The sequence below is a fragment of the Furipterus horrens genome, unplaced genomic scaffold (assembly GCF_987537825.1).
Source record: "Furipterus horrens unplaced genomic scaffold, mFurHor1.1.pri manual_scaffold_2, whole genome shotgun sequence".
NCBI classification, from domain to species: domain Eukaryota; kingdom Metazoa; phylum Chordata; class Mammalia; order Chiroptera; family Furipteridae; genus Furipterus; species Furipterus horrens.
The window spans coordinates 96,120,014-96,145,098 of NW_028327172.1; positions in this window are offsets into that span (position 1 = coordinate 96,120,014).

Below are 25,085 nucleotides of genomic sequence, written 5' to 3' on the forward strand. Positions count from 1 at the left end.
GCATATCTTAGGTTGGCTATCTCCTCATTGCTTGGTTCTGCCACTGGAACCTTGATCCATCCCCTCTTTTGGGCCATGCTTCTCTGTCCCCTCATCATGACAGGCTCCTGTGTTTGTTTGCCTCTGTGTCTTAGGTAGAGCTGTCACTCCTGTTACATTGTAAGGGGCGGAGCCTTAGGGATTTGTCAGTACAGGGAGACCTGTTTCACCACGTTGTGATGCTGTGTGTGTGGGAGGGGTCTGAGAGGAAACAATGCTGCCTGCCCAGCACTTGCCTCTTTTTTAGGCACTTCTCCAACTTCTGTATGGGACTGGTGTCTCTCTAGCTGTTGCCCTGGCTGTCATTCTTAGAGTGGATGGATCTGGGATGTTCTAGGACTGTGAGGGTCCTTTAAACAAGCGGACTCTGTTGAGAGACTGGCAGTTTCTGCCTCTGCCCCAACACCTACTGGTTTGCAAAGTCAGAAGCAATGAGGCTTGATTTTCCCTGGTGCTGGGACTGTGAGCTGCAGGGTCTGATGAGGAGCTGGGAACACTCCCCAGATGTCCCTCCTGACTTTTTAAAATGTGTAACTGTGCTTCCCGCTGGCCTGCTGCTGCCACTGCTGCTGCCACCACCACACTGTGTCCTCTCTGCCCTGGCTCCACCCCTCCTATCGGTCTGGATGAGCATTTCTCTTTATATCTTTGTTTGTTGGACTTCCATGCAGTTTGATTTTCTGGAACTTCTGGTTGTTTCTAGTTTTGAGGTAGTTGTATTCCTTCTTAATTGTGGAGGGAAATGCAGTATGTCTGTCTACTCCTCCATCTTGGCCAGAAGTCCAGATGTGTGTTCTTTTGTAACTAGCAGGTTATTGTGACTGCAATTAGTCCTCTCTCATTGATTCATGTCTACATCTTGGTCTTGGGCCTGAGCATTTGTTCTTGGATTTTTGCTTTCCTAATTCTGGAGTCTCTCGGCCTTCCCTGATTTTTGATATGAGGGTCTCCCAAGCCCACAATTGGCTCAGTGCTCTCAAGTGGTATTGGACATGTTGCCATTGCTACATTATGACTATTTTTGCTGTATAAGTTAGGACTTCTCTTTATGTTATTTCTTTCCCTGTCTTAAGTCTTACTTTTGCAGTCTTTTCAATTCTGGAATCCTCTAACCATGGCAGAAACCTAATTGATTGCTGTGACAATGGTAGGGATTGCCCAGAGAGGAAGGAAGAGGTTTGTGTTCATATGGATTGAACTCAGAAGAATAGAAGTCAGAGAGTTGGAAAGGAAGGGAATACAGCAGCACTTTTTTAGGGTTGCAGATGGACCAGAGAGACCATGTCATGAAGGGATTGGAAAAACAGCCTGAGTTTGGGCTATGGATGAGCTAAATGTCATGCCTAAGAGTTTGGTGAACTTTTGGTAAATTTATATTCCCTTCACTGTCTTCTCTTATCCCTATGATAGCCTGATGAAGATGAGCTAGGGACTCGTGTGATAAATGTTTTGTTTAGTCATCCTAAGATGGTCCTAAATGTAGTCATGCCTTTGGGTGATTCTGTCCCTTGAAGAATTCTCTCCAAGTGGCTAGAGCAACTGACTAACTTCTAGCATATAGAATATGGTAAAAATCATGATATTACATTTCCTAGATTAAGGCATAAAAAGACAGTACCTTCTGTTTTGGATGTCATCTCTCACATTTTCTCTCTTGTAACCCTTGCTATGGGGGAAGCAAGTTACTATGCTGTAACTATGGAGAGGAGAGGCCCACATGGCAAAGAACAAATGTCTCCAGCCAAATCTAGTAAGAAGTTGAACCTGGCAGTGGCCACATGAATAAGCCTGAAAGCATGTTTGAGCCTTGAGGTGGCTGCAGCTCCAGACAAGACTTGGACTGTAGCCTTGTGAGAAGCCCTAAACCAGAGGACCCAGCTAAGTTGTGCCTAAATTTCTGATTCACAGAAACTGTGAAAAAACAAATGATAGCTGTTTTTAAGGCACTAAGGTTTGGATAATTTATTACACAGCAATAGATAACTCACACATCCATTAATAGTGAGCTCCTGGAATGAAATTATAGTGTACCTCTATGATAAAATATAAGTCATTCATTAAAACGGTGAAATAGGAGGCTATTTGAAAACAAAGGAATGTCTCACAATGTACTCTTATTTGTCAATAGAAGATTGTTATTATACAAACTTGTACTATGTGCTCTAATATATATATGAAAAATACTGGAATTATATCCACCAACATATATGTAGAATATGGGGAGAGAAGATGGTGGAGGAATGAGGGGAGGCTGCGTTCTCAGGCTCCCGAGACCCGTCTGCAGTTTGGGCTAATTGCAGACAGAACATCTCAGTGAGCAGCTGGACACTGGCAGGAGTCCAGCCATGGCACTCCTGGATTAGAGAAAATTCATCTGGGAACAACCTGTTTAGTGAGGATAGCGGAGGAAAAGGGGACAAAATGGGATTCCTGACTGGGGCGGCTGCCCGAGCTGTGGCTGGAAGTACACAAAGGCTTTTTGGTGACCACAGGCTTCCCCAGAGAGGAGTCAGAAAGAGAGCGGATCTCTGCCCGCTGGCAGAGACGGGACTCAACCAAGTAGCATTGATGCTGAAGGACAGGAAACAGCGTGCTCCTGGGCAAGTGAGAACATAACTCTCCTTTATATTTTTCTATAGTGGACGGTGGAGAGGGGAGGAAAGTTTGGGGGTTGGAGGACATTCTTGAGAAGCGCAGGCGCAGAGGTGTGCTCATCCACTCCCCAACCCTACCCTTGGGTCCCGGGGGCACGCATAGGGAAGTGCTCTCACTCACTGGCCCAGGTGCGTGGGGCCATGAGTCCAGGCGACCCTCGGACACTCCCCAACGGACATAAGATCAGTGCCCCAACGGGCACAGGGAGGGCCCACTGAACATGCAGAGGACCGTGCACAGACACCCCTAGACAGCTCCAGTGGGTGCTGGGCCCCAGGCCGGAAAGCAGACCACTAGCGCAGGCTCTGTTTGTGCCCGCCCAGATGGGTGAAGGAAGGCGGGCGGCTGCAGCACGGGAACAGCAGGCGGCAGCGACTCACAGACGCTCACTTCCACTGAGCACAAGTGTCCGGGGCCCCGCCCTAAGAGGCGAGAGACCAACTCCCGGAGCTCGGCTCAGCAGGACTAAGGGCACGGGCATGTGAGGGCGAAAACACCTCAGCCCCGGGACAATAGGCGCCAATCGCGGGGCAAGCTCTTGGCCGCTCGTCCGTGCAGGGACGCGCGGGCGGGGACACCTCGGCTGGAATGCAGAAACACCTCGGCTGGGCTCGGCCTGGCAACAATAGGCGCCAATCGCGGGGCAAGTCCTCAGCAGCCCCACCCGTGCAGGGGCGCGCACGCCGGGACACCTCAGCGCGAATGCAGAAACACCTCGGCTAGGCCGGGCAGCAAGGGAACGTGCCCTGCCGGCAACCGCGGGCGCACACCAGTGCTGCAAGAAACAAGAACCTCTGAACCGCCACACTAGACCAGCTGCGGACACAGAAAAAGAAGGCGACACACCAAGGTTAAAAGGGAGAAAAAACATCCCCTTTTTTTTTTTTCACTTTTTTTCTCTCTTTCCTTTCTTTCTTTCTTTCTTTCTTTCTTTCTTTCTTTCTTTCTTTCTTTCTTTCTTTCTTTCTTTCTTTCTTTCTTTCTTTCCTTCTTTCTTTCTTCTTTTCTTTTTTTTTCTTGGGATTTTTTTTTAATTTTTTAAATTTTTTTCTTCTTTTTTCTTTCTTCTTTCTTTCTGTCTTCTTTCTTTTCTCTCTTTCTTTCTTTCTTCTTTTTTGTTGTTTTTTTCCTTCCAAAAGAAAAACAAACTTTATCTCTAACGTATTGCATATAACCTCTCCTTCTCATACTTTCTTTTCAATCATTGTTTATTTGTTTGTGTGTCTAGTTTAGCCCCCATCACTCTAAATAATAGAATATAATTACTATATAAACCCAATACAATACAATCCCACTTTCTTACTATATTATGCATTTTTCCACCCTTTTCTTCTATTTTTATTAACATACAATGTAAATATTACCTACTGGCTTGCATAGTCTCAACTATTATTAACCTATCACCCCTTCTATCAAAAATTATATTTTTCCTCCCTAAAAACAACTCTTATCTATTCTTCTTATAGTATAAAAGCTCTAATCTCTTTACATTTATATTAATACGGGCTCGTTGGCAGACGATAGCGGGATAGAGGGTGGGGGATATTTTTTGAGGGTGTGGGTCTCCTGCCTGGGCTGTGTGTTTATGTTTTTAACAGCATCTACACAAAAGAACTCAAGACAAAGTGGATAGAGTGACTCCCAACCCACTAGCCAGAAGGAAGATCCTACCAAAGAACATCTGAAATATAACCAGACAGCATAAACAAATGACATAAAGGGTAACTCAAGAACATCAGGCTCAGGATATCAAAGAGACTGCACCACTGAAACCCCCAGATCTCCCATAAAGAATCTCATACCACAAAGGAGGGAAGTCAAAGCAGACCACCACCCCCAAATAAATAAATAAATAAATAAATAAATAAATAAATAAATAAATAAAAACAGAATCCAACATGGTAAGATGCAAAAATAACCCCTCAATAAAAAGAGAAGAGGAATCCTCAGAAAGAGAGATAGATGAAATAGACATAGCCCAAATGTCAGACGTGGAATTCAAAACAATGGTGGTAAAGAATCTCAACATACTCGACATCCTTAAAAACAACTATGGCAACCTCCAAGGAAGTTACCAGCAACTCTAATAAAATTACAGGGAACTTGCAGAGAACTACACCAGCATAAAAAAAGACATAGAAACTGTTAACAAGAACCAGGAAGAATTGAAGAATTCAATCTCTGAACTGAAAAACACAGTAGAATCAGTCAAAAGCAGACTAAACGAAGCAGAGGATCGGATTAGTGAGTTAGAAGATAATGTAGAGCAAAACTCCCAGACAATACAGCGAAATGAAAAAAGATTGAAAAAATATGAACAAGATGTAAGGGAATTAGAGGATAGCATGAGAAGAAATAATATCAGGATCATCGGAATTAGAGAGGGAGAAGAAAAGGGGCATGGAATTGAAAAAATGATAGGAGAAATAGTGACAGAAAATTTTCTGAACCTGACGAGAGAAAAAGTGATACAAGTTCAGGAAGCACAGAGAGTTCGAATGAAGAGGAACCCCCCAAAACCCACTCCAAGGGATATCATAATCAAAATGCCAACATTCCAAGACAAAGAGAGAATCCTAAAAGCAGCAAGAGAAAAACAGGAAATAACATACAAGGGAGCTCCGATAAGGCTATCAACTGATTTCTCAACAGAAACATTACAAGCCAGAAGGGAATGGTCAAAAATATTTCAAGGAATGAAAAACAAAGGCCTACAACCGAGAATACTCTACCCAGCAAGGCTCTCATTCAAAATAGAAGGTGAAATAAGGAGTTTCTCAGACAAAGGAAGACTGAAAGAATACATCTCCACCAAACCAGCACTGCAAGAGATGCTAAAGGGTGTGTTCTAAGAAAAAAAAAAGAAAAGAACAAGTGAGGAGAGGAACAGAGGTACAAAGGGCAATGAATAAATACATGTCAATAATAACCTTAAATGTAACTGGATTAAATGCTCCAATTAAAAGACATAGGGTAACAAAATGGATAAGAAAACAGGACCCACATACTTGCTGTCTACAAGAAACACACCTCAAAACAAAAGATTTACACAGACTGAAAGTAAAGGGATATAAAAAATCTTCCAAGCAAACGGACTGGAAAAAGAAAGCCAGGGTAGCAGTCCTCATATCAGACAAAACGGACTTCAAAGCAAGGGCAATAAAAAGAGACAAAGAAGGACATTTCATAATACTTAAAGGAACAATCCATCAAGAAGATATGATATTGATAAACATATATGCACCCAACATAGGAGCACGCAAATACATAAAGAAAATACTAGAAGACCACAAAAAGGATATCAACAACAACACACTCATAGTAGGGGACTTCAACACTCCATTATCAACAATAGACAGATCATCCAAGCAAAGAAACACCTAGGATAGACAGGCATTGAACAACACACTAAACCACATGGACCTAACTGATATATATAGAACTTTCCACCCCAAAGAAGCAAAATAGACATTCTTTTCAAAGGCACATGGGACATTTTCAAAGATAGACCACATGGTAGGACACAAAACAAACCTCAACAAATTCAAGAAAATTGAAATCATATGAAGCATCTTTTCAGACCACAATGCCTTGAAACTAGAAATCAACCTCAGAGAAAAAAATCAAAGACACCCAAATTCATGGAGATTGAATAACATGCTATTAAACAATGAATGGATTAACAATGACATCGAAAAAGAAATCAAGAAATTTCTAGAAACTAATGCTAATGAACAGAAAACAGCCCAAAACCTGTGGGACACAGCAAAAGCAGTCCTGAGAGGCAAGTTCATAGCAATACAGGCATATCTGAAAAGGATAGAAGAATCTCAAATAAAAAACCTAACCATAAAGCTACAAGAACTAGAACAACAACAACAAAGAAAGCCTAGAGCAAGAAGAAGGAACGAAATCATCAAGATCAGGGCAGAACTAAATGACATAGAGACTAAACAAACAATCAAAAAGATCAACAAAACTACAAGCTGGTTCTTTGAAAAAAGAAACAAAATCGACAAGCCTCTAGCCAGTCTAATCAAGAAAAGAAGAGAGAAGACCCAAATAAACAAAATCAGAAATGAAAGAGGAGAAATCAAGACTGATACCACAGAAATACAAATGACAGAAATTACTACAGACAACTGTATGGCAAGAAATTTGACAATCTAGAACAAATGGACAAATTTCTAGAAACATACAACCTTCCAAAACTGAATCAAGAAGAAGTGGAAAGTCTCAACAGACCAATAACAAAGAAGGAAATTGAAACAGTAATCCAAAATCTCCTGCACACAAAAGCCCTGGACCGGATGGCTTCACAGGCGAATTCTACAAAACATTCAGGGAAGAACTAACTCCTATCCTCCTCAAACAGTTCCGAAAAATCCAAGTAGAGGGGAAAATCCCAAACTCTTTCTATGAAGCCAGTATTATCCTAATCCCCAAACCAGGTCAAGACACAACAAAGAAAGAAAACTACAGACCAATATCACTGATGAACATAGATGCTAAAATCCTCAATAAAATATTGGCAAACATGATCCAGCAATACATCAAAAAGATCATACATCACGATCAAGTGGGCTTCATTCCAGGGATGCAAGGATGGTTTAATATTCGCAAATCAATAAATATAATACATCACCTAAACAAAATGAAAGACAAAAATCACATGATCATATCAATAGATGCAGAAAAAAGCATTTGATAAAGTACAACACCCATTTATGATGAAAACACTGAGCAAAATGGGAATAGAGGGAGCATACCTTTACATAATTAAGGCTATATATGAGAAGCCTGAGGCCAACATCATACTCAATGGACAAAAACTGAAAGCATTCCCCCTGAATTGAGGAACTAGACAAGGCTGTCCACTCTCTCCACTCCTATTCAACATAGTGCTGGAAGTCCTAGCCACAGCAATCAGACAAGAAAAAGAAATAAAAGGCATCCAAATTGGGAAAGAGGAAGTAAAACTTTCATTATATGCAGATGACATGATAGTATACCTAGAAAATCCTATAAACTCCACTAAAAGACTACTCGATATAATAAGTGAATTTAGCAAAATATCACGGTAGAAAATAAATATACAGAAATCTAAGGAATTTCTGTACACCAACAATAAAATATCAGAGACAGAAACAAAAAAGAAAATACCATTTACTATAGCAATAAGAAAAATAAAGTACCTAGGAGGAAACTTAACCAAAGATATAAAGGACCTGTACTCTGAAAATTACATAACATTGAAGAAAGAAATTAAGGAAGATACAAATAAATGAAAGCAAATATCATGTTCTTGGATGGGAAGAATCAACATCATCAAAATGGCCATACTACCCAAAGCAATTTACAGATTCAACGCAATCCCTATTAAAATACCAATGACATATTTCACAGACCTAGAACAAATACTCCATAAATTCATATGGAACCAAAAAAGACCCCGAAAAGCAAAAGCAATCTTGAGACGGAAGAACACAGCAGGAGGAATCACAACACCAGATATCAAACAATACTACAAAGCCACTGTAATCAAAACAGTCTGGTACTGGCATAAGAACAGACATATAGATCAGTGGAGCAGAATAGAGAGTCCAGAAATAAACCCAGGCCTCTATGGTCAACTAATATTTGATAAAGGAGGAAGGAACATAAAATGGAGTGAGAAGAGCCTCTTTAACAAATGGTGCTGGGAGAACTAGATAGGGACCTGCAAAAAAATGAAACTGGACCACCAACTTACACCACACACGAGAATAAACTCAAGATGGATCAAAGACTTAAATGTAAGCCGTGACACCATAAAAGTCCTAGAGAAAAACATAGGCAAGAAAATATCAGATATCTCATGTAACAATTTCTTCACGGATACATCTCCTAAAGCAAGAGAAATAAAGGAAAAAATAAATAAATGGGATTACATCAAACTAAGGAGTTTCTGCTCAGCAAAAGAAAACATCAGCAAGATGAAAAGGAAATCAACCATATGGGAAAACATATTTGCCAATGACATCACAGACAGGGGACTGATTTCCAAAATATATAAAGAGCTGATATGACTCAACATCAAGAAAACAAACAACCCAATTAAAAAATGGGCAAAGGACCTGAACAAATACTTCTCTGAAGAGGACATACAGAAGGTCCATAGACACATGAAAAAATGCTCAACATCATTAGCCATCAGGGAGATGCAAATAAAAACCACAATGAGATACCATTTTACACCAGTCAGAATGGTCATCATCAACAAATCAACAAACAACAAGTGCTGGCGAGGATGTGGAGAAAAGGGAACCCTACTGCACTGTTGGTGAGAATGCAGACTGGTGCAGCCACTATGGAAAACAGTATGGAATTACCTCAAAAGATTAAAAATGGAACTGCCTTTTGAACCAGCGATTCCACTACTAGGATTATACCCGAAGAATCTTAAAACACCAATTGAAAATAACTTACGCACCCCTATGTTCATTGCAGCACTGTTTACAATAGCTAAGTGCTGGAAACAACCTAAGTGCCCATCTGTAGATGAGTGGATCAAAAAACTGTGGTACATTTACACAATGGAATACTATGCAGCAGAAAGAAAGAAGGAACTCCTGCCATTTGCGACAACATAGATGGAACTAGAGAGAATTATGCTTAGTGAAACAAGCCAGGCAAAGAAAGAAAAATACCATATGATATCACCTAATACAGGAAACTAAAGAACAACACAAACAAAAGAACTAAATAGAACAAAGAGCAGAATAGCAGTCAATAGGGGGGAGGGGGGAGGGAGAGAAGGGGGATAAGTAAGGGAAGGTTTTAGTCAAAGAACATATATAAATGACTCATGGACATGGACAACGGGGAGGGATATGATTGCAGGAGAGGGGGTGGGTTGGGTGGGGGAGAGAAATGGGGAGAAAAGGGAACAACTGTAATTGAAAAACCAAAAATAAAAAAATAATGAAAAAATAATATATGTAGAATATGGCTGGTATATTTGTTATTTTATAAATTAACAGATTATTTGTTGAACATATCTTACTTTTAGAATGACTCTTAAACTGTGCACACAGCGGAGACTTCAAGCATGATCTTAGTGAAACTGTACCAGGACATTTGAGAATGGATTTCTAGCCAGCTGGAGGCAAACTGATGGCTAGCACTGATTTAGACTCAAGTTCAACAACTGTGTTTCGGTGCTGTTTATCATCCCAAAATTCAAGCACCTATGCTGGCACCGGCTGGAAAGTGCGTGTTGCTCACAAGATAAGGCCCTCAGACCACACCTGGTCAGCCAGCATCGTCATCGGCAGCCGTCCGTCTCGAGAGACGATGGCGTAGCTTCTTGAGAGTCTATCTGCACCGCCGAGAATGGCTGTGCAGTCCGACTCGGGAGTGACAATCACTGCCGCACTTGTTACAGGTGAAGGCAGATGGCTGTTGTTGCTGCTGTTGACGCTGCTTCCGCCTCGATCTTTTCTGGACCGCCTCCTCGTTGCGCGCAGCCTCTGCGCGTGACGTACCTTGCCTGACCGCGAGCCTCCAGGCTAGGCGGTCGTCTGCTTGAACTTCCCATGTGTTGAGATTGATGGAGCATTGTGTCATATCCTTTTTGCAGATGTCTTTGAACCGCAGTTTTGGGCGCCCTGTCATCCTCTGGCCTTCTGCTAGCTCGCCGTAGAGGAAGTCTTTGGGAATACGGCCTGCATCCATTCTTTTGACATGGCCGAGCCACCTGAGGCATCTCTCGCTAAGAACTGCATGCAAACTGCTCATGTTGGCTCGCTTCAGCACCTCGGTGTTGGGAACCTTATCCTGCCAGGCGACATGCAGGACGTGTTGCAGGCACCTCATGTGGAAGCTGTTGAGTTTCCTTTCGTGCCTTGCGTAGGTGGTCCACGTCTCGCTGCCATAGAGGAGAGTGCTGAGTACGCAGGCTTGGTAGATGCGCAGTCTGGTTTTCTCAGTGAGGCTGGAATTGTTCCACACTCACCGGTTCAGTTTGGCCATAACTGTGGCTGCCCTGGCGATTCTCTGGTTGACCTCCAGGTCAACTGACAGAGAGCTCGAGATGGTGGACCCGAGGTAAGTGAAGTCATTGACAACCTCCAGGGTGTATCCGTCGATGGTGATGCATGGGGGAGTCCCCGTGCCTTGAGCCATAACATTCGTCTTCGTCAGGCTGATGGCTAGTCCGAACTCCTTGCATGCGTGGGAAAGGCAAGTGACTAGCTGCTGGAGTCCCTCTTCGGAGTGTGATGTCAAGGCTGCGTCGTCGGCGAAGAGCATCTCATGGATGAGCACCTCTTTGACTTTGGTCTTGGCTCGTAGACGGGCCAGGTTGTAGAGCTTGCCATCGGATCTGGTGTGAATGAAGACCCCCTCGCTGCAGTCCTTAAAGGCGTATTGGAGGAGCATGGAGAAGAAGATTCCGAACAGCGTAGGCGCGAGGACGCAGCCCTGCTTTACCCCGCTGCTGACTGGGAAGGCCTCAGAGGTTGCGCCGTTGTAGGACACCGTGCTGTGCATGTTGTCGTGAAAGGACATGACCACAGCAAGCAGATGTGGTGGACAGCCAATCTTCCGTAGCAAGCTGAAGAGTCCGCTTTGACTGACCAGATCAAACGCCTTCGTGAGGTCGATAAAGGCGAGGTAGAGTGGTTTATGCTGCTCGTGACACTTCTCCTGCAGCTGGCGTAGGAGAAGATCTTGTCCACTGTTGATCGGCCAGCTCTGAAGCCACACTGGGACTCTGGGTAGACGCGGGAAGCAAGGGTCTGCAGGCGGGCAAGAGCGACCCGGGCGAATACTTTGCCGACGACGCTGAGGAGAGAGATGCCCCGGTAGTTGTTGCAGTCGCTGCGGTCTCCTTTGTTCTTGTACATGGTGATAATGTTGGCGTCTCTCATATCCTGAGGGATGTAACCCTCCTTCCAGCAGAGACAGAGTAAATGGTGGAGCGGCTGTAGCAGGACTGGTTTCCCGCTCTTTAGGATTTCTGGAGGGATTCCGTCGCTTCCTGGTGCTTTCCCGCAAGCGAGGCGGTCGATGGCTTTGCTGAGCTCTGCCGCAGTAGGTGGGGTGTCTAGGTCCTCCATGACTGGTAGGTCTGGGATGGTGTTAAGAGCAGTGTCTGTTACGGTGTTCCTCGTTGCGTACAGCTCGAGGTAGTGCTCGGTCCACTGCCGCATTTGCTGTTCCTGGTCAGTGATGACCTCACCTGTCTTGGACTTAAGGGGGGCGATCTTGGAGGGGATTGGGCCTGTTGCCTTCTTGATACCCTTATACATTCCTCGTGCGTTGCCTATATCGGCGGCTTCCTGGATGCTTCTGCACAGGTTTAGCCAATAGGTGTTGGCACAGTGGCGGGCGGTCTTCTGGACTTTGTTCCTGGCAGCCCGTAGAGCTGGAAGTGTACTGGGAGTGGGCGTGGCCTTGTAAGCCAGTAGGGCCTTCCTCTTAGCCTCGATCACGGGTTCCATTTCTTCCCAGTGAGCCTCGTACCAGTCAGCGTTCTTCTGCTCTTTCTTCCCGTAAGCAATAATGGCGGAGTTGTATATGGCGTCGCGGAGACGTGGCCAATTGGATTCAATAATGTCATCTGCCGCCATTCCCTCGCTGAGTGCATCTTCCATCCTGTTGATGAATTGCTGGGTCTTAACTGGGTTGCTGGCACAACTGGTGTTGATGCGTGGGCGACCCTTCATCTTGGAGTGGTGCAACCTCTTCGGCATTATGCGCACCTTACTTACCACGAGGGCATGGTCCGTGTCACAGTCTGCACTGTGGTAGCTGCGGGTGAGGAGGGTGCTGCCAATATCCGTTCTTCTGGTGATGACGAGGTCAAGCTGGTGCCAGTGGCGGGAGCGGGGGTGCCTCCATGACACCTGGTGGATCTCTTTGCACTTGAAGAATGTGTTTGTCACGCACAGGCCGTGGTGACATGAAAGCTCAAGCAGTCGCAGACCATTCTCATTGATCTTTCCTCTCCCAAAGTTTCCGAGGCAGGTGGGCCAGGCCATGTGGTCGGCTCCTACTCTTGCGTTTAAGTCTCCAAGGAGATAAAGAGCGTTACTTCTGGGGATCTTGGATAACGCTTCGTCCAGTGCATGGTAGAACTGTTCTTTCTCTTCGGTGGTGGCGCAGAGGGTTGGGGCGTACGCGCTAAGAATGCTGACTGGGCCGAAAGTTGTTGACAATCGGAGGGTAAGTAATCTCTCTGTGCCTCCTGTGGGTGGCTCTATGGAGGTCAGCCAGCAAGAACCAGGGAAAGTTGGTGATGATTAAGTGCTTAGGAGTTTGAGAGTTTGTTTTGAAACTGCTTCTTGCACCTGATAAAAACTTAACTTTTTTAAATTTAATTCTCATGTTAGTTTTATCAAAGTAGAAAAATACTGGAAGCCATCTGTTCTAGATTGAGATGAAATTTGTGCACCATAATTAAACAGGTGTTATAGAAAAAGACAATGCTCCTAGGAAGACCTATTGGCTAGCAAAAATAGCCATTATGGTGATTTGGCTCAGACAGCAAAAAAGGCCTTCTTTCTGAGAATTCTAGAATTTTCTTCAGTTTTGATTTGTTTTAATTAAAAATGTAGGTGTAATTTAGAAATGAAGAAACTTCATCTTCAACCCTTAGTAAAAAGCAACCAAACCAGTATTTTTCATGGTTTGTTTTATTTTGCTGTGAAACAGCAATACTGAGCCCATTTAAATAGTAGAATGAACAGTTTGATTTAGAAACTGCTAGGAATGATAGTGGAGGGAGTTCATGATGAGCTGTCAGATGGCCTGAGCCTATTCCACATCCTTCCATTAGGTACTTCTGTGACCTTCCAGGTCTCAGTTTATCTTATCTGCATCAAAAGTACATGTTTCAAACAGAAACATAGATGCATGGAACAGGCTGACAGTTACCAGAGGAAGGAGGAGTATGGATGAAAGGTGGTGAAGGGATAACCATGGACATGGACAATGATACAGGGATGACTGAGAGAGGTGAGAGAATGGGGCTGGGTGGAGGTAGGAAAAGGGAGAAAATGGGAACAACTATAATAGCATAAACAAAAAATACATTGCTAAATATAAAATGAAATAAAATAAAAAACTAATAATAGAAGTACATGTTTCATAAGACTATTAGGATGCTTGAGATGATGCTCTTAGAACCATCTGCTATGAAGTTTGTGTTTAATAAATATACCAATTACTTTGGTGACACCAATAAATTTTTAGTAGAGCTCTTCCTGAAGAAGGACTTAGTTTTAACGAGTAGCTTAGTCAATGAGAATTATTTTGTCAAAAATAGCTGATTTAACCAATTCTCATATTATTTCATGGTACGTGGTTAAGTATAGTTGTAAGGCACAGTGCAATCTTGCTGGATATTTTTGGTAAAGCTCAAATTCTAAAGCCCTCTGGAAATGAGAAGTGGGGTCCTTAAAGCTCATTATCACAGATCAAGCAGGTTTTAAAAATTCCTAGGAATGTTCAGGGGAGGAAATGGCTATTAATGTACCTTATCCTAGGCGACCCTGGCCCAGGAAGTTCACAACATTGTTCCAGTTGGTCAGGTCAGAAAGTAATTTTTATTTTATTTTTTAGAGAATGAGAAAAACACTAATGGGGGAACTGGTTAGGAGAGCATGTAGTCATTGTGATTCTGAAATCTTCTGGAAAGAGAGAGAGCAGTTGAATCACTTAATGAGGGTTGCAAAATTCCGAAGTTAGACCAGTCTCTGCATCTGGGAACCCAGGTAAAAAAAATGCAAGAAATAAGATAAAGAGGTCAGAAACATAGAAGGAAAAATAGACTAACTGTTTGGGATTTTGTGTAGTCTATTTTGTTAATGTTAGGACCTGTCCTTCCCTTTTTATTCCCACAAGTCTTCTCTCCAGTTTGCTTCAGGAGTCTCCATACAAGTTTCGGGTTAGTGCATGTCCTTACCGATGAACAAAAGACAAGAAAAATACAAGGTGCCTGCTCTGCACCACATATCTCATATATATAGTCTCAATTAATCTTCACAGTAACCTTGTAAGGAAGAGACTAAAACGTTCATTTTATAGATGAGGAATCAAGGCTCAGAGTGGGTAAGCAATTTGCTTAAGTCGTAACGTGGTAGGGTGCAGTTCAAACACAGGTGTACCAGAATACAATGCCTAGACACATAATTTTCTCTGCTATTCCAGGATATCAGAGGAGGAAAGGGCAACAATTTATGCCAGAGAAGCTCATTTGCCCAAAAAAATGTCTTAAGAATTTGTTTTATTGTACTCATTTCTAAAGCGTGGTCTGTTCACAGAGTGCCCCAATTACAGATAACTGGGTGCTAACTTCCTGTATGAAAATAATTAGAGCAACTCTTCAAAAGCTCCTGAAATGTAAGGTACTTTAGGGATGGAAACTTGAAATGGCTTGTGGTTACCAGGAAGCACAATAAATAAAACAGTGAAGTTCATTAGTGGAGAAAAGTGAGAGAGCTTCTAAAACAACTTTAGAGGTTAAGAAGGCCTAGAAAGGCAGTCTAACTAGTTCCCTTGGGGATTTCATCAATCCATTCTTAACTCTAACACAGTCAGTTGTATTGACATTTTAGATGTGTGTGCACGTACACTTCTGAAAAAGTTAACTGGTTTGTTTACAAATGGTCCAATTTCCATTTGGGGCTGAAACAGTTATATAGATGTTACCACAATTTAGTCTATTCAGTAAGTAGCAGAGCCTGCCTATATCAAATGAGGTGTTATATTTTCTTCTTCATTTTATTAATATTTGTATATTATTTGTATACCTCACAAAAAGGTATAAGCAAAAGGCCAAAAGATGAAAGAAGAGAGAGAGAAGAAAAAGAAAGATACTCTCTTTTCTATACCTGCATTTTATCAACACAGCTGCAACTTGAGCTCCCTTGGGAAAAACCTTCCAAAACAGGCAGAATGATGTCCTTCCTGCGACAACACAATTTTCCAGCTGCCAGGGGAAAACTACATATTGCACCCTAAACAACAACCAAGAGAGAATAGATAATGACCACTCCCCAAGGGCATTTGTTTCAGCTTTCCCCAGAAAGAGCTGTAGAAATTATCTTAAAGTGACTATTAACTCTATACTTTTAGAGGGACAAAATAGATTCTTGTTCTTACTTGTTGGGATGGCTATCCTGCTTTTTTGCAGATGGGTCTTCATTTTTATTTTAAACTAGAACACAAGTGGTCTAAGGCATAGGAACAGAGAGGGTGGGGTCATATCTGGGCTAAGATTAATCTTAATGAAAAGAAAAGTTTGTAGAGGAATTCAAATTTCTTTCTTGGTCCTCCTCCCAAGATGTTCTTGTAAGTGCAAAAATCCTGTGATATCCCCAGTAATATGTGTGAAAACCACATTTTTTGGTGCAATACAACTCTACACCATTCTTATCTGGGGGCTTCCAAGAAACATGTGCAACTTGGAAGCACCCAATTGAAAGCAAGAGTAGCCTGCAAAGGCTTCTCTACGGTTCTTCAGTACTCAGAATGCTGTGGGCCACTGTTACCAAATTCCTCAAGTGGCCACCATGTGAAAACTCAAATTTCCTTTTTCTTTTTTCTTTTTAAGAACCACACAGACCTACATCTAAGAGTTTTTGCAAACTGGCACACAGTGGCCCTGATGTCTCCTCTCACGTATCCTTTAATGAGAAGCTTGGAGGCCTCATAACTGAGCTGCTGCAGGCATTGCCACAGCCTTTCATTATCTCTGCTGGTGGGTTCTGCTAAAAACCCAGAAGTGGTTAGCCTATTTTTATCAAAAGCAAATAGAAAATAATAATTTCCTCAGGATACACATCCTCTCAGAAAAGAAAAAAAAAGTCTCGTTTTGACAGAAAAAGGAAATGTATCAACAGAGTCAGTTGAGAGCCCTCTTTGTTTTACATTATCTACTCTCCCAACCAAAGCCTAAGAGCTTTTTAGGCTTGAAAGAGGTCTCTTAATGTGGGTGAGTCCTCTCGCCACAGCTTTGATTGCAACACATAAGAAAGTAATTTCTAAATTTGCCAAGAATGGAGATTGCTCATTCTCTCCTGGCACCTTGTTCCAGTGCTTAACAGCCCTCCCTGTCAGGAAATGCTTATTGGTGCCCACACAGACCCCCAGTGTTGCAATTTGTGTCTGTCTTCTCCTGACATGTCCTCAGATAGGTGGAGTACATCCCCATCGCCTGTGTGTCACGGTCCTTCACAAACTCCAAGACTGAATCCTTACTCTTCCCTTTTCCAGACCAACACCAGAAAATTTCTTTCTTTAACTTTTCTTCTTGGCTCCAAATTTCTCTGTCATGTTTTTGACTTGTCTCTGAACCCTGGCCACATTCTAGCTCTCCCTCTCCTGAAAACAGGGTGCCATAATGGGAGATCCCCAGGGGCCCATGCAGCTGTTTTCAGGTTTATATTTCAGGTTTGGAAATAGTTCAGTTATCTCAGGGTCACAATGAAATATTTTGACTAGCTCCTAAAAATAGTACTGAGAGAAATATTTCTCAATTTTGTGTACCTATGGGAAATGAACTAAAATTTCCCCACAGAATATGTTAAAAACAAACAGAAGTCCCAAGTCACTTATTTCCTGGTTTAAATTATAGCTAGATTTTTAAAGGTGAAGAATAATTATGGTCAAATTAGCATCAAATAAATCATCAACAGCTTCATATTTTGTTCTGGTGATACTAATACGGGAGACATAATTTACTGTCCTGACATGTTAAAATTTGACATAAATGGGTCACCACGTAGAGTCAAACCAAACAAAAGGAAAGAAACCAAATAATTATTAAAGAACATGACTAGTTCATTTATCACCAGTTAAAGTTCACTAGGTATCTGCTGTGTGCATAGTTGTTCTGGAGATGCGCCCACCCTTCACCTAGTTCTGAAATACAGCAGGGTGTTCCTAACTCAAGAGTTTACATTCTTTGAAATTTGGTTCTGCATGTGCTGAACAACCACTTGGCATTAACTTTTCATATGTGAAATATAAATTACTGCGATGCCAAAGAGACCCTTTGGGCATAATGACAGTTTTGGCTCTTGGTTGGACACCCCCTCTTTAGAAATGAACTAGTGAGCTCTGGCTGGTGTGGCTTAGTGGATTGAGTGCTGGCCTGTGAATCAAAGGGTTGCCGGTTCGATTCCCAGTCAGGGCACATGCCTGGGTTGTAGGCCAGGTTGTGGGGGTGCGTGAGAGGCAACCACACATTGATGTTTCTCTCCCTCTCTTTCTCCCTGCATTCCCCTCTCTCTAAAAATAAATAAATAAAATCTTTCAAAAAAAAGAAATGAAGTAGTGAGACCACTCCAGATTTTTCAAGCATCTTAAAGGAAATTCTAGCTCACCATATAAAATCTTTTTGCAGAGAAAAGGAAGTGGCCAAAGCCATAAGAAATGACTTATTCTGATAAGCTTATAAATTTAGAAAAAATAAGAAAGATCGTGGTTGTAAACAAAAGTGTTAATTCATGAGTCAGAATGCACTCAAAATATTCTTTTTGGAGGTGTAGCTTATATATAACAGCACAATAGGTTGTTTACATGTTATTGTTTTAAAAAATAAATATTAGTTACATTTTTTAGGACACTTACTTCCAAGGAATAGAAAACCATGAGATTAATTAATTTTCACAAATAAAATCTGGTCTCATGGGGAGGTGTTGGTCAGACAGATTATTGCCACTTACAAGCAGATAAAAGTGAAATAAATTTAAGAGTCCCTGTGAGGTCACAATGACTCAGTGCTGGGGTGATTAATTCACACGCACATGGGAGTGAGGGGATTAATATCCTATTCCCTTTTTGATATGTATTTTCCAGGAGCTCTCCAATGGACCGATAGCTTAGGAGTGTTTCCTGATGTCTTTTGTACTCCATTGGTGTGTGGTGAAGCTATTCATTGAAGAAGATAAAATCAGAGAATCCTGGAACCCAACAAATCTTGGAGATAGTTTAAGGCAACTTTCCCCTTAATAAGGCAAATTAAGTCTTAGCCACATTATACAAAATCAGGCACACATGCTTAACTAGTGACTACAGAGTGAGTCTTCTGGCTCTTTCATTCCACCAACTGAAAGCAACAGTGAACATGACTTAATTTCTGGAGTAATAAAACAAATTGAAAGTCATTTAAGCCAGGATGGCTATTTTCTTCTTATACTTGACACTTCTGGTGCCTATTTTGGGGCTTACTTTTAAAAGTATTCATAGACTATTCCATGTGTTTCTTCTGGTAAGTAAGAAGTAGTTTTTATGTTATAGTTGGAGGCCGATTTTGTCTTCTAGCATAAAATATATAATAAACTTCCAATTCACCCCTCTCCCCCACCAAGGCATTCCATTCTGCATGTCTTTGGCAACTGTTTGCTGGGAATAGCACCATGTGAAAAAGTAATTACTGCATCAACTAAGGAAGGAATCTGCTTCTATCAGCGTGTCTAGGCTTTTTCAGATAAAAAAGAGAAAAGCCATGGCTTACTAAGAATATTGCAGTTTTTTTACCTTTTGAAAAGTCATTCTTTTCTAATGTTTAGGTATGAGGGAAAACTGCTTGACAGTTTGCACAATAGAAACTCTGTAACATCACCTCTCCTAGTCCTTTGGCACAGAACCAGCCATATGTATCAATGGCTTCTCTCTCTCTTTAATAAGTTATAAACGGAGCAACATAACTCTTCCCATGTCCAAGATTAGTCAGCCAAAATACTGTGTTCAGAACTTGACTGGCTATATGTTATAACTTGTCTTTTATCACTTTCTTTCTTTACAGTCCTGTGGTTGTTTTTTTTTTTTTTTTGTAGAGTTTAAGGACCTACTCCCTAGCCATTTACTTAATTTGGGTCCATGCTACATGTTATTCTGTGCTTGTGCTAGACCAAAATGCCACATTTTGCAACTGTATTCAGATGATTACTAAGCATATATAAGGGTCAGTTTGGGGGTTTGCCAAGGCTACTTCTATAAGACTTCTCTTTTCAAAATTACTTTTAACTTTTGTTTGTTTTGCTGTTGGCTTATTCTTGAGTCTTTATTCACTTTCCGTTTACTAGTGAATATATATGAAAGGAACACTTAAAGATACAAAGCCCAGTGAAAGAAAGGCTTTTCCTTTCATTTATCTTCCATTCCAGTTCTTCAGAAATGGAATGACATATTTGTCAGTAGAAGTATTTATACATAGAACATATTTCTATGTTCTATGTCAACTGGGAGACTGGTATAGATACCTTCTAAAACTCCTTCTGCAGTTAAGATTTCTTGAAATGATACTCAAACATTTAATTCAGTGATTTTCAATCTTTTTCATTTTATGGCACACATAAACTAATTACTAAAATTCTGCGGCAGACCAAAAATTTTATATTTTTTGCCAATCTGACAAAAAATAAAGGTATAGTTTTGATTCCTTCACACTGGATGGCTATTGTTGTGTTGGCTGTTGTCATTTTTTTTCTATTTGACAATCTAAGGGAAAAGAGGTCAGTGCCCCTGACTAAACAGTCAGGTATTACAGTTTAAAAAATTTTTTGCAGCATACTGGCTGAAAATCACTGACTTAGTTCAATGTAGGGGAGCCAAGAGAAGCTTAGTAGATATAAATGGAAGGTTTTTTTTGTTTGTTTTATTTTATTTTGTTGCTGTTATTATAGTTTTACCTGAAAAAGTAAAAATGTTTTTGTTGTTGTTGTTGTTGTTGCTGTTACTGTTAAAAGAGTCATATAGAATAAGGTTTTTGTTCTAAAACAGGAGAAGAACAGTTTAGTTCTTTGGTATGTAGAAAATTATCTTAAGCTGTGACTATGCTGCGGCTTATTCCACAGGAGCAGCCTGAGCCTGGGTTAGCCCCCCGCCCCCCCAAAAAAGGAGGAAACCCTGGGTGACCCAAGGCAAAGGTGAACATGCCAGATGCACAGGTCATCTTCTCACATGTCTATGAAGCAACAGTTTTCTAAAGGCAGCAAAAACAGCTAATCAACACATCTCATTGTGGACGTGGTAAACAACTGAAGTGTGGACCAACAGAGCGTATCTGTGGGCTTACAATTCTAGTCAACCGTGCAGGGAGGAGGGAAACAGAGGGAGTCCAGTTTCATTTCCCAGTAACTCCCCTGACTTGAATTAAGGTGGGAACTAAGGAGGACAGCAGTGAAAAACACAGCATGCAAACTTCAGAAGGATGGGTTATTTCTATTTAATAGCAGTCTGAGTCCTAAACACTTTCTTGTTATTGTACAATATGAATGAAAGGTCCTCAGGGATAAATTATAGTTCTAGAGTTTTAGATGACCTCTGCATATGACAAAGAGCAACAGCCATGGTATATCACATCAATTCAATAAAGCTAAGTGACACCTACCAACCTGAATATGAAATACATTGACAACTTGATGGAAAGAAGAAGAAAAAAATTCAAATGTTCATTCTTAGAGCATCCTTATTTTATTGAGTCTCTCATTTGTCAGCCATTTTCATATAGTTATAGGACAACTTTAAACATATTGAAGACTCTCACAACATCACCACTGAAATTTTCTTCAAGTTTTCGTAAATATAGTGATTAATGAAGCAATTTTAAAGGACTATAATCTTTGGCTGTGATTCACATGAATGTGAATTATTGACACCAAGTAACCAAAGTGATTTCTATATGTCCATGTGGTTACAAAGAAAGTGGTAGAGCCCTGCTTAGGTACCAGAGAAGCCCTGAGTGTTCATCACTTTCCTGTATTTATGTGGTCCTGTATCATGATTACCCTGGAACTGCAGGCATGTGCCTCCCTATTTTGAGTCTCAGTTTTCTGATCTGTGAAATGGAAGCACACTGTCTGTCTAGCTTCCATTGGAGGCTGGAGAAAGTGTTAGTTAATTACTATCTAAATTCTTGCCCGTGGCTTGTAAGAAAGTCAGATAAATAAAGAGTACCGAGTGTATGAGTGTTAAAATGAATCACCAAGAATGCTCTTATGAGTGGTGTTGTAGGCAGAGGTGGCCTGTGTCCTCGGTTCTCCCCTGACTTTGCAGCCTGCAGAAAGCCCACGTCCACTGACCCATGGCCAGTCCCACAGTGAGGAAGCCTATCAAATGCAAACATTCGGAGGTTTCCGCCTCTCAAGTATCTTACAGAAAATAGAGCCAGGGAATCCATCTGGTGCTTCACTTGCTAAATGTCTCGTTGATGTCAAATGCAAGGAAATGTGACTTTAAAATCTCAGGGAATAAGATTTCCACTCAGTAGCTTTCTAATGGGCATGCACCACATTCGGTGAAGGAAAAGACTTCTGCTGCATGGTCTGGTCACAGGCCCTCACACACCCATTCTCTGGGTCTCAGCTGTGAAGTTCATAGACATTTGGCTGAGAAAAATGGGCTGTGCAGCGTCAATGGCTTATTCACATGCTGGGTGCCGATAGAGGGCGGTGTTGCACATCTATAAAAGCCCACACTCCACAGCCAAGACCAACTAAAGCTCTTAACCTCTGGTCTCCTTCCACACTCTGGCATCAGTTTAATAATGAACACAAGCAATTAAAGCAACTACCCATGAAACGTATGCCTTCTCATCAAAGCTCATTATTGCTTCATCACCACTTTGATATTACAAAGAGCTTCATAATAATTTTTAATCATTATTCATTAACAGTACTTTTTGCAGAAGGCCACATCCATTAGCCTCACTTTTCAGGAGACTGAATGAGATACAGAGAGTTTAACTGGATGTCTCGAGTCATTCAGTCCAGAACCAGACAGATCTAAAAAGAAAACTCAGTGTTTCTGAAGTATGCTGGGGAGTTCTTAAAATGGCACTTTGCTGTCTTTGAATGAAAACCATCAACAGCCTTTGTTTGCTCTTTATTAATTAGAGATGGCTGTCTGGTTTATCGATTAACTGGGACTTCAAAGATGGGACCTTCCTCTTTCCCCACTATCCCCTAACTACTGTTATCTCAGTTAAAGTTGATAACTGATGACCAAGTCAGCTAATGGGGCCCATTCTGCAACCCAAGGAAAGAGTTAAGGATGGATGGAAACAGATACATAAAATGAGGTCAAATAGTGAAAAGGATTCAAGCTTAGGGATATCAGTGTTTCCTCTGTAGGTGTTTCCTCTCTAGTAGCAAATAAGTAAGAACAGATTGTCCAGAGCATGGGAGCTGTTGGATCTTTGTCTTATACTCTACCACCATTGATCCCTAATAGCTACAGAATCTCATGTTGCACATCCTAAAGGTATTAAAACATTTTTTTAGCTAAGAACATATTGACTTTGGTGCCACCTACATACATAGGCTTACTGCTTCTTTTGAGGCCTGATGACATGTTCTCTAATGTAATGTTCAGGCAGCTGAGTAAGACTCGAATTCTCCCTGTTATGGATAAAGTGTGATCTCTAAAATGGAGACTATTTCTTCCAAAATAGCACCAATAAATGGAATCAAGTGACAAACATCCCTATAACAATGAGGTATCTTTCATTGCCAATTTATCTCTTAAACACTGTTAGGCAAAAGAAGGCCTTATGGTCTAAGTAGGTACCATTACATATTTGAAAATGACAAACTAAGATGACAAGGATTGCAGTCAGACCTTGCAATAAATGTGCACTTGTCACTGTTGCAGTGCAGTCTGGTGGAGCTTCAGGGTCAGGCAGCTGAAGTACCAGGTTTGGGACTGTCAGCAATTTCTGTGTTTCTGGTGGCAACTCTGTGTCTGGCACCTCACTCAACTGCCTAGAAAAGACTGTTGGCACCAGATGAGCAAGTGTTACTTTCGCTCTGAGTAAGCCCTATGCCAGTCTTGGGGCACTCAGAAGGGTGGAGGAAAGCACAGTGCTTTGACGACTATGGCCTGGTCTAAGGTGACACACCCAAGTTTGAAGGGTTTGTGCCCACATCCTCTCCACTGCAACTGGGTCTCTGCTGCAATTACCTTTGCAAGAACTGGCATAAACAGTGACAGTTAGAACTCAGCTGGATCATGATATAAATGGGCTACATACTATTCTTCTCACATATATCTTAAATCAGTCCAGGACATTTGGAGACTGCTTAAAATTATTTGGTCCAAATTCTGTACAAGATCCTTTGATCCAAAATGGCACCTTGTATCCAGGTGCCTTGGATGCACCCACCTGTTCCATACCAAGTCAGACACGAAATGACTCAAACCAATATAGTTCAAGCTCTCACTTCATACACAAGGACACTAAGCCTCAGAGAGGTGGGAAGACTTGCCACGAGAATGTGATATGTGGTAAAGAATAGTCTGCTTCTAAAGTCAGAAGTTTGACTCCAGCAATCATGGTTCAACAGAGTCTCTCTGATTCTTGCATTATACTTTGTAATGTTTTGAATAGCTGAGGAGGTGACATGAACACACATTCTAGTGTGCTTCAGAATTTTATGCAATATTAGTTAAACATGCAGATTCCAGCAGAGATTTGGATTCAGATTTCCATGGGTCATTCTTTGTGGAATACCACAGAGACAAATGTGGGTCTTTGCTGTCTCTTACTCTCACAGCCTCCAATTCAGTGTCTCTTTACTCTGTTTTCTAGTCCCATGTATGATCCTGAGAATGTAGCTTAAATTTAGAAAGTAGAAACAACTGTCAGTCTTATTCACCTTGCTACGCTCCACCTCGTTCATGACTCCTCCCTTCTAGATCACAACACTTTTCTCCTTCCTTGGCTTCATTTGGGACATAGAAATACAGTTGACTCTTGAACATTGTGGGTTTGAACTGTGTGGACCCATTGTATGCATTGTGTTATGCCATTTTATATAAGGGCTTTGTGCATTTTGTGGATTTTTCTGTCAACAGGGAGTCCTGGAACCAATCTCCTGCAGGTACTGAGAAACCACTAAGTTTTTGAGGAGTTAAAAGTTATATATGGATTTTTCAGCTGACCAGAGATTGGCAACCCTAACACCTAAGTTGTTCAAGGATCAACTGTACATATTCTGTTGAGCTGTTTGCTGTATAATGCCTGCCAGCAGATCTGAGATGTAAATAAAGTGAACCCAGGCCTATTTTATAGAGCATAGGCCACAGTGTCTTAACCTATTATGTCCTACAGTCACCATAAAAGAAGACAAAGCTCAGACTTCAATTTAAGTGGCTTGTTGATGAAGGTGCTGCATGGTTCCCATAACATCCTGGTTCTTGTCTATGGTCTAATAATTACATTATTCATGTAACACAACACATTTGTGGTTGGCATTTAAGTACAAATGTATGTACATTGTTTGGGTCAACCCAGTAATAGCCAATATATTTTTATTTCTGATCTCACCACAACAAATTTTCTACCATTTTCCTAGAACTAAAAAATTAAAGTCAATGACAGCTACAGGAAGATAATT